Source organism: Gavialis gangeticus, unplaced genomic scaffold (genome assembly GCF_001723915.1).
Source record: "Gavialis gangeticus isolate Ggan-Ray unplaced genomic scaffold, GavGan_comp1, whole genome shotgun sequence".
NCBI lineage: Eukaryota > Metazoa > Chordata > Crocodylia > Gavialidae > Gavialis > Gavialis gangeticus.
In genome coordinates this window covers 31,929,388-31,936,052 of record NW_017729001.1, presented here as the reverse complement: position 1 = coordinate 31,936,052, position 6,665 = coordinate 31,929,388, and the positions used below count along the sequence as shown (strand labels likewise).

General features: G+C 42.2%; 1 long non-coding RNA gene across 1 annotated transcript in view; it reads right to left on the bottom strand.

Annotated features, from left to right (window-relative positions):
- Positions 1-4,719: 4,719 nt before the first annotated feature.
- Positions 4,720-6,665, bottom strand: part of LOC109290593 — a 17,596-nt gene continuing 15,650 nt past the window's right edge. The window contains exon 3 of the long non-coding RNA XR_002095617.1: positions 4,720-5,521. This is a non-coding gene — a long non-coding RNA (uncharacterized LOC109290593). The remainder of the gene's footprint in view (positions 5,522-6,665) is intronic.

Here is a 6,665-nt window from a genome sequence, read left to right as displayed (position 1 = left end):
GGCCGGGCGGGGATAGGCGAGGGGCGCGGCGGGGATTGGCTGGCGCGCGGCGGCGGTGGCGGGAGCCGGGCCACGTGCGAAGCTCCCGCGCCCCTGGCAGGGCCAGGGGGAGCCGGTCCCGCAAGGCTCAGGCTCCGGAAGGGATCCCCCCAACCCTTGCTCAGACCACCCTGCCTGGGGGCCCTGCTTCCCTCCAGCGCCTGACCCCATTTCCTTCCGCACCGCGCTTTTATCTCCCTGCTGGGAGAAGTGCGGGTCGTGACCCACAGTTTGAGTGCGGTTGGGACAGGGCCCAGCCTGCCGCTCTGGGGTGCGGCGGAGGTCGGCCTCTGCAAAAGCCGCCGCGCCCTCCTGCCTTCTCCACCCTCAGCTCGTCTCTGTGGCTGCAGGAAGCGGCTTCTCCTCTCGACCCTTGTGAAACAGCGGTGAGGTTTCTGCCTCCCCCTGCGCGGTTGTGTCACTAGATGGCCTTGCAGACCGCGTGAGAAACGCCGCCCTTGCTCAGCGCTCGCCCAGCTGCCTCGAAGACAGCCTTTTGTAGAGGGACAGGCGGTAGAGATGACAGCCACCTACCCACATCCAGCTAGAAGCTGCGGGATAAGACGCTCAAGGCGACTCAGTTCCTGCCGATCCGCTTTTATTCCTTTGAGTAAAAAGCGGCATGGACTTGACATGTATTTCTCTCTCTCAAAAATAAAATCTTATTAACCTGTGGGCTTATCCATGCCCTGAACATCTTGCTGGAGACTTTCCGCACTGAAGGAGAACGTCTCAGCACTTGGCTGATTAGACCTTTAAAGGGTCTGCGCTGGGCGCCCAGCTGAAATAATGGATAGAAGTTAAATGTGTTCAGTCACATCTACTTCTTGAATTACGGTGTTACGGGCTTTTAATTAAATCCTGCAGCAACTGTTTCCTTTTCCTTTTTTGCCAAAGTTTTATAAAACGCACCCTCTCTGAGCTTACAGTGAATCCCTCTTTTCCTTTTCACAGATCGTCAGGCCAGAAGGGACCTTGGAAGATCATCAGGTCCAGCCCCCTGCACCGAGCAGAAAAGATAACGGGGGTCAGGTGACTGTCTAGTCTCCTCTTGAAATAAGCGGGCTTATTTTGTGTGAATCGGTATTTAAGACTACCAGATTGTAGTACACGGCTGTCCACTTTTGGGGAGACCCGCCCCAGGGCTGCACGAGTGGGGGGCCACGGGCCATGTCGGCTGTCCCAGGTGAGGCATGGACCACAGCACTGCACGCTGTGCAGACACGCTATGTGTCTGCACCGGCACCCCTCCCTGGACACACCCTCAGCTCCCCAAGCTGCACCACACTACCCTGTTACCATTTCCCGTGATGCATTTAAATCCTATACACACTCCTGAATCATGGACTGATCCTGGATTATTTAAGGCAACGGGAGTATTGCCATTGACTTCAGTAGGAGCAGTTGCAGGCCCTTTATTAAAACACAACTCAAATATAATTAACAGCAACTTTAAGGACATTTATCCCATTTCTCTCTCTGGCATCTATAGCAGGTCTGGCACCAGAGCATTTGAGCTCCAGTTTTATTCATTTGCAGATTGTGAGGCAATAAGCATATCAAGACTTGCAATCACTCCAGGAAGATCAAGAACCTATCATTAGCAGTAAGTAAATGGTTTTGTCTACATTCTACTTTTGTTACAACAAACACCAGTTACCAAATTATGGTAAATTGGTGTTGCTCGACAATTCATGAATGGATATAACAAAGTTCTGTTTACTACAATGTTCGTATTGTCCATTCAGATTGGACTCCATCGATGCTAGGATCAAAGTGACACTAGATATAGATACATTTTAACATAACGATAAGAAAAGGGGGCCCTTGCAAATGAGGATTTTTGCCCTTAAGACTGGGATACATAGCTATGCTAGAGCATGCTTAGTGGAAGGAAACTATCAGGATTTGGCTGCATATTTATCAGGGGGAGGCAGGGAGAGAAAGGAGAGAAAACCCTTACCCATCTTGTCCAGAAAAATCATGCTAGTACCCTATCAGCAGAAATGTTTAGACATGATTTAGCTCTGATCCATATTTGTCCGGTACGCTGCCTCTTAAGAATTCCTGTCACCCTCCCCTTCTAGCTGCCATTTAAGAAAACGTTAAAAATATTACCTTCAGACTCTAGGTAACATATTGATGAGTAATGTCTGAGAACCTAGATATACATTTTTAATATGAAGAGATTTGACAAAAACTCTCCTTGCAAGCACCGCTTTTCTATTTGCAGCATCCTTGAAAGCTGTGGTCATGTTGAAAGATCCCAGCCATATAACGCTGGAAATTAATGAAAGACTGTGGCTTGCCATTAGATTTCTAATAGAAAAATCTCTCCCTTTAATTAACCAACAAGGTGATGCACTTGTAAATGTCTTTTGTACACAAAACTATAATAAGAAATGCCAACAGATGCCATCTGCTGTATACTCACATTATCAACTTGCACTAAAATGAGAAGACAACACTTCATTTTTCTTTCTGAAGTAAACCTTTAAACTTACTTGTACTGATCATTCTTGGGCAGTTTTCTTTTATGAGCATAGATGATTTCAGGACCCAACCCTGCAGACCGATGCACAAACTTAAAAGGAACTCTATAAAAGTCGCATTTGATTAATACGTGGGTGTGACCTACAGCGAGGCCTTTTACAGTCTCGACTTCTGTGCTTGCAGTATTTTTGTGAGTGTAATAAAAAACACCAAGTCACATTTTTCAATGCAGCGTTTATTTTAGTATTTTTACTGTGTTTAATCCTTCAGATCCTTACCTTGATTGTTTGATTCTCCTGAGTTTGCCAAGGCAATAGCAGTCCAGGGTCCTGGTAGCTACTGATTCATGTTCAGGAAAAAAAAAAAAGGCTGCTTTTTTCCTACAGTTGAAGCTGAAAATGTGAGGTCACTGTATGTGCAGTGTCAATTTAGTTAGTTTATAAAAAGGTGCATATCTACTCTTCCTTCCAACTTGCAAAAGTGGAACAATACAGTGCAAGAAAAAGAGACACCTATTCAATTAGTGAAATTATCCACATGCTTGAATTAAGGATGTGCATAAATCACTATGGGATTGGAACTTTAAATAGCTGTATTTTTGTAAAAGGATCCAATTACCTTAATGTTCATTACTTGTATCAGTAGTGCTCAAAAGCCACACTGAATTATTTGCTGGGTGTGCATGGTACAAGGTGGCCAATCTAAGTGAACAAGACAGACAAAAGGAGTGGGAAGAAGGGATATAACAAACAGGCAGTGAGCACAATGTAATGTATTATTAGCACTGTTTTGTTCATTGTACACATACACACCTAGAAATTGCCTCTGATATGAAGAATGTAACGGACAAGACAAAGGACGGTAAGAGAAATGTGGAGAGAGAGCATGCACTTTTGGTACCGTGTCCGTGCCAGGCCAGGGTGTATTCAGGAAAAAAGCTGTTTCCTCTCCGTCAGTCCACATGCCCAGCCACGGGACTACATCAGCTCTTCTCTTACAACAGGTTATCTATGGGACAAAGCACCCAAGGCGGATGTCATTTCATAGCAATCACGTGTACTGTGCTAGTTTCCACATAGAAAAAGAGCAGGTTTTTTTGTTAGATACATACCATGAAGTGCTGAAATAAAAAAACCCAATGGTGATGGGAGAAATTGTAGGTGTTACCATTCTATGAAGAGTGTGTCTCCACTTGAAAACCTGCAGGCAATAAATATAAAAAGTAAGAAGTGATGGATTTTCCTTTAAATACTTGGTTCTCTGGATTGCGATATAGACCCAGTTTAAATCTAGATCAGACCGGGATTTACTACAAGACGCATAAAGCTTTAAGGTCGGTGGGACATGGGATTGGTCCAATCAGTGTACTTCTCTGTGATGACGCATCTGTCGTGTGAAGGCCTAACTGGCCATTTTAACAGAGGACAAGGATTGAATGGGTGCAAAGACTTTCAAACTCCTCTCTCCCCCAAGGTAGTGGAACTGCAGCATGTGGAGTTTGAGACAACACCGGGCCAGGATGGGGAATTCCACTTACACTTTTTTACTACCAGTTAGATTGGTTTGTGGGTCAGTAAAGGTATTTCATTGACAAAAGCTGTCAATTCAGTACTTTCCATTAGCATTGAAATCATCTTAAACATGAAAATACGCAGGCAACTGCAGTTTCCATTATGTTTCAAACAGTTCCAAGTTTGATTGGTCAGATCACACATTTTTCCTATTGTATGGACAAATCGTCCAAGGTCTGTCACAGGTCTGGCAGGATCTGTCTGAATTCAGAGCGTAATATATACTCAAGCAGAGTGGAATGAGCTAAAAAAAAAATCAGAGATTCCAATCAGCCAGCAGGAAACTGTTGTTTCAGTCACTGATTCTGGTCTCGTTTTGCATGTGTGCTTCTCTGGCATTGTCCTAAAGACACCCCCCCCCCTTACACTAAGGCCTCCTACTTTCTGCTGAGTGGGACAGCACATTATAGCTGTATACCTTTAATTCATTCTTGAGTAAATCTAGCTTAATTCACCTATTTATTCAGACCCTTAATTTTTACTTTCATACATTAGAAAATTGTGAATGACTCCCTTCTTATTTACTAATGTTGGATTTTTAAATTTTTTTACTCAGGATTTATGTCAAGTTGTGTGTGGATGGAAATCAGAATTAAATAAAAATAGACCTAAATACAACTAATTTTAAAATGTGGTTTATCTAATATAAACAAACCTAAAATAAGATACATAATGAAGAAAGCAAGTTAATTAAATATCTTCTGCATGTAAAATTAGCTGATTGAGTAAACAAACTGTAGCGAATAAGCAGACAGATGTTTCTGGTCACCATGGACTAGATCTTCAAAGGTATTTTGAAAATTCAGATAGGCGCCATGTGGGATTTTCATACATGCCTCCCCTTCAGCACCGAGCATCTTCTGGCCTCTGTACAGTCTTTGTAAACAGACGGGATTGCGTCAAAGATGCCGGACCCAAACACGCGTTTCCCCAGAAAACCTGCCTGGTCCCAACTTCAACAATCCCTTATGTAAAAGCATGTAACATTTATTCAGTGTAGTATGTGACCATATGACCCATCTATAAAAGATCAACTTAGAAAGCATCTTTAAACATTTAGGCTACCTAAATCTTTACTAATTAAAAAAAAGTAGCACCCCTTAAGCCATTAAAAAAGACTCACTGCAGCATATTTTAATTTGTAGTGTGTTTAGGCTTTGGTATCGATTATTTTAAAATTTAAGGTGTCAGTCATTTTTTTTTTTAAACAAATACATTTAAATAAGGTATCTGATTTGAACAACATATAAATAACATTCAGATATGTGGGATAGATCATTTTGGCCAACATTAATACAAAAGCCATGTGCACTAAGCTAGGACTTGCATATACGATTCTGAAAGCGCCCGACATCCACTCATAGATGTTGCGTGTGTCAAGCTACAAGTGGGGCGGAGGGGGGGTGGAAATGTTCAATCTGAAATATGGTTTATAGAAAATAAATGTTAGATACTAAAAAGTCTCTCACATTCAGGAATATTTATAAAATTATATCACTAAAATGTTTTAAACTACATATGTCCTTTTAGAGAGACAGATTCAACATCATTATGTTTAGTACATACAAAAAATAGCTTTAACACACGCACAGTATATTAAATATGTTATATTGTATATAACATTCAATGCACAACAAAATATATAACTTTGTGTATGATGCAATTGTTAGCATGATTCATGTTCAGTAAATGATAGCACATTATTTTGACTTTTTTTTTTTTGGACCCCAGGGGTTAGTTAATTTTCAAAGGCCTGCAAATTTTTCTTAACGAGGGATAGAAATTGATACTGAAGCCAGGTATTTTTGAGGCATTCCTACTTATTTACAAAGAACACAAAGTCCAGTTTCCACTAACACAACAGGCCTCTGGAAAAGTAGACAGTTTCTTTTCTCGCAGCCTTTTTCAGTTAGGTCTCAGCCCCCACAAAAAATCTCTCTAGGCTTTTTCTCAGGGCCACAATCTTGCACTCATTCTGCTTTCTCCTTGGCTGTCAACTGCTTTGATCGGGTTTCTTCCTTCTGTCTCGCACAAGTGTGCCTCCACCAAATTATGCTCTAAACCTTGTATCTGTTCCCCCAAACAGGCAAAAGCATTTCTCCTCCAGGCATGCTACGCACCCGTCTTCTGGGTGGTGTGTTCATTTTCCAGCTAGCTGGTTTCAGAAGGGACTTGTTCTGCTTTAGACACTTGCCCTGAAGGAAAGGCAGCTAGGGCACTGATCAGTCCCCTGAAGTTCACCCAAAGTCTAAGTGTTTAAGTAGCACTTGGCCAAGTAGGAACTAGCTTGTGCAATTCTTTTCAGTTGATAGACCTGCCAGAACTGTGTTTATTTTCTAGCCCATAAAATAATGTGGAAAAAATAAATTTCAGTGAGATAATATCCTATCTGCCTTTTCACGTCTCGGGAATGAGAGTTCCCGTTCCACTTGGCTCCAAGTGCTTCACACGCTAAACCAGTGCAAAGACATTAGGTGAATTTGGTGTAGAGTGATTCAAGTGCTATCATACAGATCAGAGGGCACCAAGGGTTAAAAAAAAAAAAAAAAAAAAAAAAAAAAG